Here is an 18,283-nt window from a genome sequence, read left to right on the forward strand (position 1 = left end):
GTCTAATCTCTTTCAAAGTCTTTCTTACAACAGAACAAAGCACCTCTTTACGTCCTCCTTTTTTCTCATTATAATTTGTTCTGTGAAATTTGTTAATAATCTTATAACAAAATGTTTCTATAGATCATGTTCTCATTAACCACTAACCATCTTTACTTATCAATAAAAAGCTAGCTAATAAAAGCAACTGCGAGGAACAATGAACAGCATACTTGATAACAAGGGGTGTGTAGACCCTAAATGTGTGTAAAAACCATATACTTCCTGAATATACCTGAATGCTCATGTATGCTTTAAATGATTTAAAAGAATGTTCCAAAGGAGAAAAACACAGAAGTCACAAACTTGCTGTAATCTGGTAATAAAAATTTCCATACTGATTTTTTTTTTTTTTGGTCCCAGTAAAATAGAATTTGCAGATTGGCTGAATTACTCATAGTCTGATAGATTAGATTGTCTTTACATGTCACACAATTTTTTTTTCTAACCAAACAACATCCTGCCACATCAGTTTACCCCTTACTGATGGATCTTCTCATCAACCTAAATTGTCCAGAAAAGTCAGATTTTTTTTCATGCATTGCATGTAACACAGCCACATAACTCTGGTGGCCATGAGTCGACTTGAATAAACCTTTAACACTAGAAGCACTAGAACTTTTAACTCTAGTGTTGCCCGTTCTTTCACCAGTGCAGAGGTTCTACAACAAAACAGGGTGGCCAAAATCCAAAATAAAACTTATTTTCTCATGCTAGAACAGACCTCTACATTTAAAACCAAAAACTGCAGGCTAAGATTTGATTGGTGATTCCTGCAGGAGGTGTAATAATATAATGACTAATATAATAATCATTATAACAGCTGTTACAAAGACGCTGGTCTTAGGAATAACATGATTGACTTGTTTCCATATCATGAAGTCTCTTTGAGGATTTTGTGTAATCACTGGGCCAATCACTGAGCATCTTTCTAAGGCTGCCTGGCAACAGAGTTGAAAGACTTCTGACTAAAACAGGGACATCACCGGAAATCCAAAAATCATTCTTCATCTGCTTAATTTCCTTTAAAAACATCTAAATGATAAATATAATTAGAATATAAATCCAGTATTTTATTTCTGATTATTATCATTAATACAATTCAAAATGACTTTTAAGACTTATGTGGGAGTTTTATGGTATTTGCAAACTTGATTTAGAAGCACAAAAAGGTAGATGAATTGTGTAAATAAATAGAACAATTTTATATTCTAGCCATTAGATATATATTGTCTAGATGGAGCTGTACACTTTACTTTGGAAAATCCAAGGTTTCAGCCTAATATGTTATCGAAAGCAAACCAGACTTGCTATATTATGTGAAAAATCAGTACCTGAATAGCAGCAAAGCAAAACCTCTTCTATCATTGTGTAATACAACACATAGAAAACTTTAGTCTTCATGTTTTCATCATCAGGCTCTTGTACAGAATAGAAAAAAAAACACTAGAGGTACACAGTGATCGTCTGTCTCTTCTCCTTCATGTTTCATTCTGCACCTGTCACCTCAGATTTCACTCTCTGTAGCTGTCTCCATCAAAATGGTTACGACACAAACTCAATCTAATCATCAACTACTCATATGTATTTTTGTTAGGAGCTACAGATTAAAGGCAGCAAGAAAAAAAAACCTTCTGTTTGATGTCTGCGCTAGACCATAACTGCAAAAGAGATCGCAATGACATTGACAAGAATCGCTTTAGACAATTTTTTGTGTGTTCAAAGGGAGCTCTGTCTTATATTGAATCTTTTACTGTTTGAGGAAGAACCTAACAAGCATGTACTTATCAGCTTTAAATGTCAGCTGAAGTTAAGTCAAACATTCCTCTGGTCACTGCAGTTAATAAGCTCTGCAGCTCACAGTTGGATGATTCCAACCATCTTTTTCTCTTTAGATAATCTAACTTCTTTGCCTTTTATTCTGTTGAAATGGTCAGAGAAGCTCCCCAAAACTTTCTGTCGCGTTTTTGACTCAACCTTTGGTCTACCCTCAGATTCAGACTGAAAGATTCAGATGCGTAACGTATTCCTGTAGTTCAGCTTCCATTAAGAGACAGTGATTGACAAGACTGTATTCCTAAACCAGCACACAGAAAAAAGGAAGTTAGATTGCCCGCTTTGAATCTCGACACGGTCCTGGTAAGAATGTAGATGCAATAATAAAACAGTCTAATGGTTTTGGGCCCTTCTCAATTATCAGTGGTTATAAGATTGAGAACCATAAGGGATTTAAGAATTCAGGAAAGTCACAATCTTTTGTTGTTGTTTGTACCCTGAAGTATAATCCATGGGGAGATTATACAACTTCAGCTTCTACTTTAAATCTCAGGATATTGCACAAGAAGACACACTCAAAGCAGACACTATTCCCACATTTCTTCACTTGTCCCAAGAACTGGACTTCCAACCAAATCAAGGCCATGTTGAACTTCCCAGTCAGCAAGTCATTACAGCGTCATATTAAAATTCACAGTTTTCAGTAATTGTTTATGCAACACTCATATCCAAAGCAAGTCACAAATTGCAGTCATACCAAAGCTAATAATAATTATCTATGCTAAATGGAAGTTTTTCAGAGAAAAATGTTGACAAAGAAAAATATTTCTGAAGGATTTTTGTGCAGAGGAGAACAAAATGGAATTATTTCCACAGCAGAACAGAGGGAGGGCATAATTACTGCATGCAGTATTCCAGCACCAGAATCTCATTACATCACTAAAGTATAGATCTGTACACAATACAGATCTATACTAGTTCTATGTGTTCGATTAACTCCTGTGGACACACTCAATTGTATATCAGTGGGTGTTTGAAAAACAAGAAAGGTCATTTATCTAAAACGTTAAGGTGAAGCAGAACTGAACCTTGTGATGTACCAGAAAATCTACCAAAGACTGGCTGAAAAATGTGACATGGAAAGTTTTGGGTGGAGTCAAAGGTCAGATGTTGTTCTTACTGAGCTACTGTGGAGTGACTTGAAACATAATGTATTCAAGAAACCCCTCAAGCATCTCATAGCTTTAGGCAAGAGGGGTAGATGGATACAAAAATGTGTTTTATCACATTCTTGTACTCTTGTAGGAGGCTCAGAGCAGGAGTAGTTTCTATGTCCAAATGTGTTTCTCTGAATGTTTTTAAACTGTATCAGACCAACTAACTGTAGAGACATTTGCATTTCTTGAGTAGTACAATTATATCCATGTGTATCAGTGCTATGCAAAAAAATCAGGTGAAATGATCATTTCAGAAAACTGCTCTATTTGTGTTTTTCAGGTAATTCTTAGACTTCAGAGTATTACTTCTATGAAAAAGTGAGACTGCCTCTAAGTCCAGCACTGGTTTTTGTTCTTGAGTGAGAGTGGGATTTCTACTTTAGCTGAATCGTTCATCATGAAGCGTTTCCTTGAGCTCAGCATTATACTTGAGGACATCCCACAAAACGGCCTTTAGCTCTGGATGTAAAATCTACTTGTAAATCCTTTGTTTGGATGTTCCTGCATTTAAAAAGACTTTCCTCCTGTATTAACATTACCTGAAAGTTCACGGAGGCTGGTTCTGCATTAAAACAGCACAGTGACTGTAAAACCTGACTAACTGTTTCAAAGTGCCGATGCTGTGGAAAACTACAGCATCTCGCGTCAGCAGTTTCATCACTGCTATTTCTGACAACAAGAATATTTTCATCCGATAAAGCTTTGTGTCTCATCTTGGTTCTCTTTCCCCAAAGTGATGAACGGCGCTCTTCAAGGTCAACTCTGCCTACAGCTGCATCCAACCCTCACAGACACAGTCAGATACACACACTCTCCCTTGTTCTATAGATGAGCTAAATGTGATACACAACAGCTAATGCTTCCATGAATTTACCATAGATACTGCTGTGTAAGTACAGCAGACACAGAGGGCTTTAAACCACAAATGGGAAACTGCAAGAAAATTATTTTGAAGACAAGGAAAAAAATAAATCAATTCTGAAAGATATCTTCATGATAATTATTCAAATAAAAAAATAAACTGAATTTTGTGGCATTTGTTTGTAAAGGAGTTTAATGTCAAATTCCATATAAACTAAAAACTGAAATTCATTAAAATTGACGCAGTTATTAAACAAAAACATTCGTAACAGCCTGTAAGAGTTTCAGTCTTACATTTAAACTCATACTGATCACTGAGCGTCACTTAGCATCAGCGGTGATGAGCTGCATGATGAACAGGATTAAAACACCTGCTGGGATTTAGCAGCAAATATTGAATGTTTTAGTTTAGCAAAGAGAAACTGCTGCAAAAAAATCAGTAACCCATTGGAAATGTTTGAACCGCGTGGGTTTACCACAAAACCAGTTATTTATTTTACAACTAGGAGAAAAACAAAAAATGATGGATATTTTTTCTAAAACCAAAAGGATCAGTGGCGGCGTTGGCCTAGAAAAACATGGAGCTTCTTACAAACAGCGTCACATTCATATGAAAGAAGATCGGCCCCAGGAGCAGCAGCCCCAGGTATCCTGTACTTGGATGGGCTGTACTGTAACACTATTTTTGTTGTACTTCTGTACAGTAACAATAAAATCATTCCTATTCTGAAGTGATGTCAGAGTAGTTACTACAGCACACCACCATATTAATATCTATTAAATACAGTTTGATAAGCTTCATATCAACATGTCAAAGTTATGATGCCCCACGGCTGGGTACTGGGACCACTTCTCTTCAGACTAAACATTGCCTCTGTTCACCTGGTCTTGCATTTCTATGGCTTTTTTTTTATTTTTATAACAATTTTATTTAATTGATTAGATCTGTAGAAAGATAGAAACTGGGCAAAAAAGTTTCACTGTATTAGTGAAATTTGCTTAGGAAATATTGTGCCAAAACATTTTCCACTTGTTATATTCTAAACAACTGAAGGCAATAGATTATAGGAAGTAAATTAATCAAACTGATCAAAAAGGATTCTGATAGTGTTTGGGCCTACAGAGAAGTCCTTGCAGGCCCTGATCTCCCACCACTGCCTTTGAGTAAAGAAAAACAGCAACAGCAGACTAAAAAGCTGTGCTGAGCAACATCAAGCTTCCTAGAAATGTAATAAAGTCAAAAGTCATAAGGTCCCCAAATAATATTAAGGTAAATATATACTTACGGACAGAATTCAAGTAAATATACTTCATTACTGTCCATCACTGCTTAATTCACAACCATCAATTATTATGGCAATTCAACCTGTGCAGCTAGAATGCTTCAGACCAGGCTAACACTTAGGCTTAGTTAATCCTGGAGCCTTCTTATCTGTTCAGTTTCTGATCAGAAACCAATTAGTGTTGTTAGTTATTCTGTTTTCATATTGGTTGTAGCATACTTTACCCTTTAATAATTTCCCATAGCAACCATTCAGAGTGCCTAAATGTTTCCTTTGTGAGAGCAAAAGTAAATGTTTCCACCAAGCTCCTCCTTGAAGCTTCTGTCTCCAGCTGAGCTTCCACCTCAAATGTTACTCCTCAACGCAATTCCCCAACTGAGTTCCTCAAGACTATCGGCAGTAGCAATTAGGAAACACCTGAGCGTGGGCCGAGATCATCATGCAAACTTCTTAGTCCAACATCTCTAAGAACCATTGCAAACATCATGGAAGAAGCCTGTTGTGATGACGTGCTGAGCACAGAGCGTTGGAAAGAGCAGCACAGACACAGAGACCCAAATTTATCAAATTGCAAAGTTAATTGGTTTTTAAGATATATTCAATATATACGTAAATTGTATAGCAATTTAGTGTAATAGTTTCTTGATTGTGCTATAAAATGGCATCACATGCATGGAAAATGCATAATTTTGCTCCAGTAAAGAAAAAAAAAACATTTTGACAATCTCTATGACGTGTAATGAGAAATGTTTAAGAGTGAGAATTAACATTTACTGGAGCTTTTTGTATTGTGAATTTATAGAGTACACACAGAGTAATATCCATGAATGCACACGTTTGTTTCAAAAATACAGAAAAAATTTAATTAAGGCAATAAATTTAAAAACACAAAATGAGCTGGAACATGGTTTTTCTAAGACTTTTGTCGGTTCCTTGCAGGTTGAAATTACTGAAAGCAGACTGATTGTTCTATACATGAAATGATGTGTGGTTTCTTTTGTTTCACTTGATCTGTCAAATACTACTACTACTACTACTACTACTACTACAACAACAACAATAATAATAATAATAATAATAATAATAATAATAATAATAATAATAATAATAATAATGTGAAAACTTTGAAAAGAAAAGTGGTGAATCATTAATTGATTCACACTTCAAGCTGCTTTCATGCTCATCTTCATGAATTAATCAGTTATACTTGTGAACAGTTACATAATAGCTCCTTCATGCATGTGTTGTGTTCTGCTATTGCATGGGAATGACAGAAGGGGGAGCTCTTAATAAGTATGTGACTAAGATATGCTGTATGAGGAGAAGAAGAGAAGAGTAAAGAGTGAACTGAAGCTTAACTACGTCTCATGCTGCTTATTTCTACTATTTGAGCATAGCAACACCACAACATTGGCGACGAGGATGTCTATTTCTGTGCCTTTACCTGCTCCATTCCTGCCATGCCCAGGGGAACCTGCGATACCATTTCTACATGGCTAAAAATGTTCGACAACTACATGTTGGTGATAGCTGCATCGGGGGATGACTGGCCTGATGCTAGAAAGCGCGCGGTTCTGCTCCATGCTCTGGGTACAGAGGGACAAAGGCTTTCTACACCTGCCGAATACCGGAGACACATTTGCCACCGCTATTGCTGCCCTAAAAGAACATTTTGTGCCGAAGGTGAACGTCATTGCTGAACGTCACAAGTTTCGACAAACGAGCGCAAAGACCGGATGAGACGGTAAACCAATTCTTAGCTTCATTACGGGAGTTGGCTGCTACATGTGATTTTGGGAACATGGAGGAACAAATGCTACGTGATCAACTGATCGAGCGTGTTGCTAATGCTCGCATAAGAGACAGATTATTACTCGAACCGGACTTAACGCTTGCTAAAGCTACACAGTGGCGTTGCAAATTGAAACTGGATTAAGAGATGCTAACGTCCTTTCTGATGCTACTGCTGCTAGCGCTTCCGCTCAGTGAGGGCCGTGCAAAAGCAACTAAAGCCAAGCCGCCGCTGGGACGAAGAAGAAGCCGCCGGATCCTGCTCCTGCCTCAGCTAGAGCTGCTGGTAACCGTTCCTGCTTCCGCTGTGGATCTTTCAACCACCTTGCTAACAAACCTACATGCCCTGCTGCTAAAATGACATGCAACAAGTGTTAAAGTGGGACATTTTTCACGAGTGTGCCGTTCGACTCAAAAGGAGGTACGTGAAGTCGTCATTAATGAGCCAACGGTTCTTTACATGAACAATACATTGCAGGACAAGATCCTCTGCACAGTTCAAGTGACTATTAATGAACGATGCAAAGATGTTGAGCTGATTGTGGATACAGGCTCATCGGTGTCCATCATACCTGAGAACATTTACCACACCCACTTTTCAGAATGTGTGCTATCTGAACCTACATTTTCTCTTGTTACCTTTGCAAAGGAGAAAATTTCTGTAAAAGGGTGCTTACAAGCTACAATTTCTCATGATAGTCATTCCACTGCAGGTACTCTTGTTGTTGTTGAGTCAGGTGCTGCTCTTCTTGGCTTAGATTTGTTTCAGGCATTACAAATTAAACTCGAAGGACGAAAAGTTGTTACTACTACTTCTCCTATGTCTACAGTTCAAACTGCTGTACCAGAGACTGTATCAGAACATGCTCCAGAAGTGTCAGTTCAGGAAGTTGGCTATGCTAAAAACTTCATACACAAAGTACATATCCTACCAAATGTTGTTCCAGTGCGTCAAAAACTCAGGAGACTTCCATTTTCAGTGAGACAAGCTGTTTCAGAGGAGCTCAAAGATCTCCAGGATAAGGGCATCATTGAACGGATTGATGCTTCTCCTTGGGTTTCTCCCATAGTCGTGACACAAAGAAGAGATGGTGGAAAGCCACGCATGTGTGTTGATTTAAGGGAGTCAAATAAAGTCATTGTCGCTGATTGCCATCCATTACTACACATGGATGAACTGTTCTCAAACCTACGTGGGGCTACTGTTTTTTCCACGATTGATTTAGCCTCTGCCTACCACCAAATGCCTCTGCATCCTGAAAGTCGTGATATTACAGCCTTTATTACTCATGATGGACTTTTTCGTTTCTGCAGAGTTCCATTTGGCCTAGCTTCTGCCCCATCAGCGTTTCAAAAAATGTCAATCATCCTAAAAGGTTTACCAGGTGTACAAGCATACTTGGATGACATCATCTGCTATGGCTCTACGCAAAGAGAACATGATGACAATCTACGGAGAGTGCTTCAAGCTTTGACTGATGCCGGACTCAAATTAAACATGCAAGTTCAATCAACCTTCACTAAACTACCTGGGTCACGACACATCTTCTCTAAGATCTTTCCTTGGTCTTGCTTCATGGTACAGTAAGTTCATTCCAGATTTTGCTACTGTCATTGAGCCACTACGTGCAGTGCTCCGAGATTCAACTGATTTAAACTTCAAGTGGACAACAGAAGCACAGTCTAGCTTCACTTCACTTAAAGAACTGATAGTGAACAGTCCTGCCTTAGCTCTATATGACCCTGAGCTACCGACATATGTTACTACTGATGCTTCAGATTATGGACTGGGCGCAGTGTTAACTCAATTGCATTAGGATCAAAGTGAAAGAGTTGTCGCTTTTGCATCCAGAACTCTTTCTTCTGCTGAGCGCAAGTACTCCACAGTCGAACGTGAAGCTCTTGCCTGTGTGTGGGCTGTTGAAAGGTGGAGAACCTACCTCTGGGTTCGTACAGACCACCAAGCACTTACGACTTTACTCACCTCTAAAGGTTCTGGCCGTGCTGGACTAAGGATTGCCAGGTGGTCCGCTCGACTGCTCTGCTTCACATATGATGTCACTTACCGCCCAGGACACCAAAACATCACTGCTGACTGCCTGTCCAGACTACCAGTAACTGCTGAAATGAGGCAACAGAGGAACCTGACATGATTGCTGCCATTTTTAAAGAGTCACTGTCTGCCATTTCTCTTCCAGAGTTCACTTCTGCTAGTGAAACATGCCCAGAATTGTCACTACTGTGCAACCAGATTGAAAAAGGTTGGCCCAAATGCAAAAAAGGTCTTCCAGAGAATCTTGCTCCATACTTTCAGATACGACATGAGTTGTCAGTTCATGGTTCACTTATATTGAGATTGACAGATCGACTAGTTGTTCCTGCTTCATTGCGTGCCAGAGTTGTTGATTTAGCACATGAAGGACATCAAGGCATTGTTCGTACCAAGCAGAGACTGCGTGAACTTTTCTGGTGGCCGCAATTGGACAAATTTGTACATTCTGTCATTGCTTCCTGTGTTAACTGCCAGTACAGTGATAAGGTAGCCATAACTTCTCCTGCTCCACTTACTCCAGTTGAACTTCCTAGTAAACCATGGGAAAAAGTTGCAATAGACATTACAGGTCCATTTGAGAATGCTACATGGGACTGCCGTTATGCTATTGTACTTACAGATTACTACAGCAAATGGCCTGAAGTTGCATTCACTTCTACTGTCACTACAGATGTCGTCATTCGCTTTTTAGCTACTGTTTTCAGTAGGGAGGGTAATCCGATGTACCTTGTCTCAGATAATGGTTGTCAGTTTACTTCTCATGCCTTCAGTAATTTTCTGAGAGAGAGAGAGAGATACAGCACTTAAGGTCCAGTGTATACTATCCTAAAGCAAATGGTGCTGTGGAAAGATTTAACAGAGTACTTAAGGATTGCATACAGACATCTGAAAGAAGTCACCGTTCATGGAAAGAAGCTGTAACAGAGTTTCTGCACAACTATCGAGCTACTCCTCATGCAACCACCGGAGTAACACCATTTGAGCTGCTGAGAAACAGAAAGATGCGCACTAAGTTGAACATACTCCCAGTAGAACTCAAAAGCAAAACACATGCCCAAATACAAAAGAGGGTGAAACACAAGCAAAATAAAATGAAGGAATACACAGACAAGAAAATGAGAGCTAAAGTACCAACAGTCAAAGTGAGAGACACTGTTCGTGTTCGCAGACCTGAGCACGTTTCCAAAGGATCTTCCAGATTTACTGAACCACGAACTGTCATGAAGAAAGTTGGACAAAACACTTTCTTACTAAGTGACGGACGCAAGTGGAACGCTTCTAAACTTGCACACTTCCTAAAACAAACCTTCGATGGTTCAGAAGAAAATAATGATATTGTATTTGATACACTGCCAGGAAACATTAATGAATCTGCTGCTGTTCTTAGAAGAAGTCAGAGATCTAGAAATGCACCAAGATGGTTGACAGGTTTTGTAAGATAAAGTGAACATTTATGTAAATTACTGTAGTTCTGCTAAAAGTTAAAAGTAAAATACAGTAAAACTAAAGAGGTTTAAATGTTCATACTATAAAGCTTATGGATGACATTGAAACTGGTTATTGTGTCCTAATGCTGACATTCATTTAATGTACTGTTGCTACCTTAGTTAATATAGTTCATATACTTTTCAGATTAATGTTGGTTATTGAAATGGTAATTATACAAACTTTGATCTCTGCTGAGAGTTAAAGAGTATAAATGTTACATGTAAGTAATTGCTTCAGAAAAAGGGAAAATGTTGTGTTCTGCTATTGCATGGGAATGACAGAAGGGGGAGCTCTTAATAAGTATGTGACTAAGATATGCTGTATGAGGAGAAGAAGAGAAGAGTAAAGAGTGAACTGAAGCTTAACTACGTGTCATGCTGCTTATTTCTACTATTTGAGCATAGCAACACCACAACAGCATGTTTTCTTTCTTTCTTTCTTTTTTTTAAGAAAGCTTAATGTTGATCTTTTTTTACATTGAATCTAGAATTATGGTTCCTTGTTATCTGTTCAGTAGGTCTCCGGAATTATTGAAACTGGCTTCGAGGGACAAATGGACAGAGGGAAATTCTTCTGTCATCACTGTCTTGACCAGGCTTCCTAAGTTGCCACTAATCAACACAGAGCTTGTAGGGGATCCAGGAAAGGAGAAGCCTCAAGCTGTTTTCCAATTAGTGTCACTGGAGAGACAAACAGGAATTTTACAGTGAAGTGAGTAAAAAAGTGGAAACCTAAAGAGGCGAGGAGAAGAGAAGGAGACAGTGTGCCTAACTGAAGAGAGCATTGGAAGGGTAAAGCAAGAAAGGGGGAAGAGAGGATGCAGAAAACAGTGAAAGATGTTGAGGCTGGTATCTCTTTTCTATGGGTTGAGCAGATTAAACGATTGTGACAGCAATTTGGCCAAACAACATTTGTAGCTGAAATAGACAGATAGAAAGCAGGCCAAGGCCCATCTCAGAGTGCAGTGATTTATTATGCCAACCATTTGAAGGGAGTGTGGAGACAGAGCAGGCTCCAACTCAGCAGTATCAATTAACTGCAGAATGCTTTGTATTCTGGGACTGTGTATGAAACTCGACAGAGCTCCTCCAAGTCCTCCAAGCTTTTTAAGATGCAAGGTGTTTCTATCAGGCGTGCTCTCACAGCTCAGACCTTCAAAAACGATGGAACAGTGACTCAGCTTATTCATTTTGGAATATTTACAGAACACAAATTTACCCCCAAGATTATCTAAAGGTATTTTGCATAACAAAGAGTTCTAATAAACATCCAATAATGGGCAATTCAGTTTTGCCCAATTTCAGTTAAATTATTCCCAGTTTGTTCCAATACAATGCAGTCACATAATAGCATTGGAATGAATTACACAGTGTAATTTATAATTCAAAGAAGTCAGATTCAGTAGATGATTTATTTCCAGTTGGAAGGAAGCCAGCTAATTCAGACAATTATTATTTCTGTGTAAGCATGTGGTGTGACCATTGATAGCCTATAATTCACTGGCTAATAATCCAGCACATCCTTTCAGAGTAAAACATGCACATTAGCTGCAATCTGTATTTTGCATACCTGCTTTCCATCTTGATTGTGATGGTATTGTGTGTCGGGGCTCTTTTAATCACTAGAATTAATTTCAGAGCTGGTTGATCAGTTTGTCTGATGAGCTCAATTAAAGGAAATCTAATTAAGAAGGATGTTCCACATTATTAAGCAGGCCACAGGTTTCAAACAGTATGGAAAGAGAAAGGATCTCTGCTGACCAAAATCATCAGATAGTGTAGTGCCGTATGACAAGATATGAAAACATTAGATATTTAATGAAAACTGAAGCGATATCGTACTGTGAAGAGATTTGTGGCTGATTCAGAACAAGATGGGTTTGTACAGATAAAGGCATAATGAGGAAGGTTTCTGTTAGACAAATCCATGCGATTAAGAGAACAGCTGCTAATATCCTTACAAATCAGTAAACAGTTATTTGAAGCTGCTGGTGCCTCTGGAGGCTCAAGGTGGAGGATCCTCCAAAGGCTTGTGGTGCATGAAGCTACTATTGGGCCCCTAACCAGGTCACAAGCAGAAACAGTGGCAGAGGGCCCAGCCGGACATGAAGATTCATTTTCAAACAGACTTGTTCACTGATGACTGCTGTACAGCCCTGGATGGTCCAGATGGACGCAGTAGTGGATTGGTGGTGGATGACCACCACATCCCAACACGGGTATGACGTCAGGAAGGACGAGGTGGAGTCATTTTTTGGGCCGAAATCCTGGTGAGAGAGAGAGAGTAAGAGAGAAAAAGAGAGAGAGATCTGGTCAAGCCCTTCAGACTCCCTGAAGGTGTGAAAATGACCTCAGTAAAGTTTATGGACTTTCTGACTGATCACTTTCTTTCATGGTTCAAAAAGAAGAACATGTATTGACTGCTTCAGTAGTAGCAGTTAATAGAAAGTTATTTTCAACCAGGTCAAATAAAAGCAAGAAGTCCAGTAAATTATTATCAATGTTATCCTGCACCTTTAAATGCTATACATTTCTGGGCAATAAATATGAAAAAATAAATAAACATATTTAACTACTTTTTAAAGAAAAAAGAAAGACATGTTGTTTAACCTCCATAGAATGGTGGTTCATAAAAAAGAGCAAAGTCCCTGCAGATGGAAGTGATCTTTATCTCTGGAGACTCAGTGGGGATACCCATAACCTGTCACCGCAGGAGGCAGGAGGGAAAAGAAAAGCACAGAAGTTAATGAGTTTAATGACATATTCAGACATATGCATCTGGGACTGAGGTCTTTGAGGTGTGAAGAAACAGGAGGCAACATTCCCAGTCTTTCAGCTGAACTTCTCTTTTTAATTCCCATCAGAATTCTTCCCGCAGCACAATCTGAAAATACTTTTGACATCTCATAATTAAGCCCAGAAATTACAATCTGCATAGAATAGTCAGACACTGCAACCGACCACAAAATCAGAGTGGAATAAATCAATCAATCCAATTTAGTTGTAGAACACAATTCAGCAACGTGGCAGTTTAAAGTGCTTTACATCATAAAGCACTATATATTTTGATTTTCTAACTGTTCAACATATAGTCAACAATAGCAAAACCATTAACCATCAATATACATTATCTTATGTGTAATGAATATAATGTGTAAAAACATTACACATTATCTTATGTGTAATGATGCCATCATTACATACAAAATATGTCAGTTAATGCTCCACTTACTCTGCTTCTTAAAGCAGCTCTGATCAGGTGGGTTTTTAGTCTAGTTTTAAAGGCACTCAGCTTTTCAACAGTTTTTCAGTTTTCTATAAGTTTGTTCCAGATTTGTGGCGCATAGAAGCTGAATGCTGCTTCTTTATGTTTGGTTCTGGATGCAGAGAAAACCAGAACCAGACAGGAGATCTGGGAGGTTGATGCAACAACAGCAGATATTTAATGCAGTGTGGTGCTAAGCAATTCAGTGATTTATACACTGACAACAGTATTATAATGTCCATATTCTGAGAATCATCGGAACCCCCAATGGTTTGGGAGGGAACAGAGCTGGTTTAACGTGAGCACTCCAAGAACTTAACAAATTCCTATATGTAAATTCTGGCATAGTTTGATCATCACTGCGTTGTAACCATTACTACACTGTTCTCAACTGTGGTTAACTGATGCATCTTACCTCAGATATAAGGAATAAAAAACAACTACAAGATTTAAACTACAAAGTGGATACTTCATTTGTTGTTAAGGAAAGCTGTACAGCTTTGGTTATGAATTCACCTCTTATCACCAACCAGCCACTGTCACCAGTGAGATGCGTTCTAAACATGACCAGGGTCATATCATACCAGAATCAATTTGTCAATTGAGTAATACTTAGCTATGCCAAATTTAGTTAATCTATGTAAAACACTTAATTATGAATACTGTTTGTGCTAGTGTAATTGATATTTGTTTCATTAATAGCCTGTTAGATGGCAAATCACAAAATTAGCTTTTTTATATAATTGCTAATATTATATCATCTATGATTTAACAGATGGTATTCCCTTCATACAATCTGCATTGGTCTTCAAAAATACAGTGCTATGTGCTCCAGCTACAATTTACATTGTATTGCACCACATAAATATAATCCAATATTATTTAAATGTGGGCATCATCGTCCAAGGAATATGTGAGGTAACTCTAATGTAGGAGAAGTTTCACACAGACTTTTTGCTTGCAATGTTTGTGAATGTAGCAGAAACTGTATGCACCACTTAAAGCCATTCGTATCATATGCTCCTCTTTACATGCCGGGTGGAAACAGTTTTGTTTTTACACCTTTTTCTTACCGTCGTCAGATCGTATCTTATAATCCATCATGAGAATGCTTGAAATAAAATGTGGGCCCCCATGAAACTGAGTTTACAATGCTTTTCTATTCCACATTTCTAAATAAAATGTGTTGATTGCTCACCTCCTTCCAACCTTTCTTCTGAAGTCCAATCTTTTCTGTGATCTTGACACACAAAGAGTGTGTTTAAATTCATAGTTACATTACAGTATGAGCTGAGTTGTTCATTTTATCATGGCTGTGAAATTCACTACATAGACATAAAATTTCACATGTACACCCACAGCATCCTCCATCTGCCTACTGGTTTTACCCATACAGCTTGGTTTTATGTTTATTGAATGTAGCTGATTAATAGTGTTTACTTGTAGGAACGCTTTCAGTTTCCAATTTGGATATATCTAAAAAGAATCCAGGTCAGGTTACCTGATATCCTAAACTGCATTTTTTAATCATTCAGATTATTTTTTTGTGGTAAAATGAATACAAAGTTTAAAATATTTCTAACATATGCAAGACCAAAATATTATATAATTGCTGAAAAATGTGTTATACATTATCCAGGATTTTTATATTGTCAGCACTTGGAAGAACTCCTAATTTGTCTTGGTGTGTGTGTTGAACAGGGGAAAATGATTGTTTTCTTTTATGGTTGATTATTATTGATTTTTTTTTTTTTTGTTTGCTTTGCATGTATATTGTTTTTGGGTTGTTGCTTTTCTTTTTCCTTTTCCCTTTTTGACAATCCAAACACCCTGGACTGAAGGTGGTTGTCTCGGGAGGCGGGGCGCACTAATTGGCCACCCGGACAGGTGTCAGCAGAGGCTGATTAGACCCAAAATAAAAGGAGCCTGGCTGGGAAGAAGAGGAGAGAACTGCTTCTGCAGCCACGGGAACTGACACGCTGTGGGGAGCAGACGGAGCCCGCTTTTCCCGCACAAGCGATCGAGAGTTGGACAGACGGCCCAGTACAGAGAATCAGGGCAGAGGGTAACCTCTGCCCGCGTCTGTAAGTAAAGTTCCTTTCTGGTCGAGCTGATACTGCAGAGAGCTGGCAAAAAGCACGTCTTCCGACGGAGTTCTGGTGCGGGGATGCTGGCGCTTTCCTGTTCTTTCCTTTTAGTTGGACCGAAACGTAAGGGGGCGTGGCACGCCGAGGAGTGGAGCGGTGGTGGAGCGCTGTGCGGCCGGCTGTAGTGCGCGCTACACATAGATCACCGCCACGAACAAGAAAATAAGCGGAGCCCAACCTGTGACCTTCAACGGGTGACTTTTTTTATGGAACACTGGATTTTATAAAGAACAGTTTTTATTGTGCCACTACTTGTGACTCTTTTGATTAAAATACCTTGCACCTGACCGCTCCGCTGTTTGGGTTTTTCGAGTTGTTTGCTCCCCCTTGTGTTGAAGACGGACTGTGGGCCAATTTGGCCTAACGTGTGTTTGTGTGTGTGCGTGTGTGCACACGCATGCATGTGTATGAATGTGCTTGTGTGTGGAGAGCTGAGTGGAGAATAGATGGAGAAGGCAGCAGAGAACAGAGGATGGAGTAGGAGTTTGGTAGAAGCTGCCTTGCATCCCTTCCTGCCTCTTCAGATCGCATCATCACACCATGCATTAGTCAAGCCTTGTGGCCCGTCTGACGTCTGCAGAGAATATGTGAGAGGAGAGGGAATCCATCAAGAGAAATGGTATTGCTGTGTACCCCCAGGGCAGCCATCTTTAATCCTTACCCATCATGCCTCAGCCATAAACTATGCAATCACGGCCTGCTTGATGGCAACAGGCGGCTCCCACTCAGCAGGCGTGTGGTCTTCATGCTCTATTTAAAACAAAAAAAGTCAGCTTTTTTCTTTAGATCTGTTCCCTTCAGACATTTTCCTTTTTTCTTTCTGTTTTTACCTTAAGCAGAAGTGTCAGATCCCCAGTTTCTCCTCTATTCTTCCTTTCCTTCCCCTTGGCAGAGATTCGTACATATCGCTTGCCGTCTCTTCTCTCTTGCTCTAGGTATGTCTGCTTTCCTCAGAGCCCTCAGTCTTTTAACTTGTTGGGGTTTTGTGGGTAAAATCATAATAAACTAAAACGCAGCAGGATAAAGATGGTTTCACCTAATACTGACAGCACTTTCCTTACTATACTTTACTGAGTATGTAAGATGATACTGGGGTATATATAAAAGAATCTGAGAGGAAGTTGTAAAACCTATTATTACATTATCTCCAATTTTTCCACCAACTGAAGGGAAGGAGCTTTACTCTGCCAAAATATCCCATTTTAACATGCCCCACTTTATGCTTTGTAGTACAAAAAATATATGTATTACTTTTAAATTGAAATAAACATTATTTTGCCTTGAAACTGTTGGTAAATTGGCTCTGGGATTTCTGATAATAATTCTGGTCTGTGGGATTGTCCTTAATAGGACAGTGTCATTGAATCACTGCTTTCCATTCATTTTTTATTACACACTGAATGAGAAAAATGTATACATGCTCCTCCAGAGTCTAGCGCTGAGGCAGCTAGAGGGTTCAACTGATGGATTTTATCCAGTTTTGCTTTCACTGGCAAACTTGGAGCAACCTCCAAATTCTTTTTTTCTAAAAGCCGTGTTTGTTGATTCATTCACCTATCTGACCTAGTCAAAGCCTAGCAGCACAGTCCGGAGAGAATCGATATTGTGTTTGTTTTCCAGATCCGGCTTTGGACTGATTGTAAACTGCAGACAGCAACTAAGTGTCCAGGAGTCCAGAAATAGATGGCCGGGCCGCCATTTGAGGGCCACTGGATCACTTAAAATAGGCTGCCGATAAATTTAGCTTCTTCTGTTTTGATTGCTTTATTCAACAGACTTTTCACCCCATATACACATAAAATAGAACAAAGACATGATACACAATACCTTCAGTGATTGTGTGTTTAGCTGTCTCCTTTTTCTATGTGAAGTTGTATGCACCTTTCGTAAACCAGGGTATTTTGATGGCATTTGAAGATTTAGTTTTTCAAACAGCTCTAAATGTGGTTTTGTTTAATCCTTGTTAGTGATTTATTCTCAGGCATGGAGTAACCAGACAATGATTACATAGTGTTCTACTTTACATAAACCTAGTCTCCATATGTGAGATTAAGATGTTAACAGCTAAAAGGCAAACAGGATCTGTAGCACTGCTTTAGTCATGCTCAAGATCTGTGAAATTAGATGCAATTAATGTAAGTATTATTATCACTATAATATCAGTAATATAATCACGTTCCAGAAACAACTCAGGGATTACGGCGTTATCCCTCTGTAAATCTGTCAACAAAAAATGTTAACACATTTAACCTCAAAGAAGGAAAATAACATGCCTGGAGCAGTTCCATTTTGCCTTCCCCGTCTTTAAATAATACTAATTTAGCCCAATTGACTAAATATAATTTAATCTATGACAAAACTGTA

The sequence above is a fragment of the Poeciliopsis prolifica genome, unplaced genomic scaffold (assembly GCF_027474105.1).
Source record: "Poeciliopsis prolifica strain line A6 unplaced genomic scaffold, Auburn_PproV2 SCAFFOLD104, whole genome shotgun sequence".
In the NCBI taxonomy this organism is placed as follows: domain Eukaryota; kingdom Metazoa; phylum Chordata; class Actinopteri; order Cyprinodontiformes; family Poeciliidae; genus Poeciliopsis; species Poeciliopsis prolifica.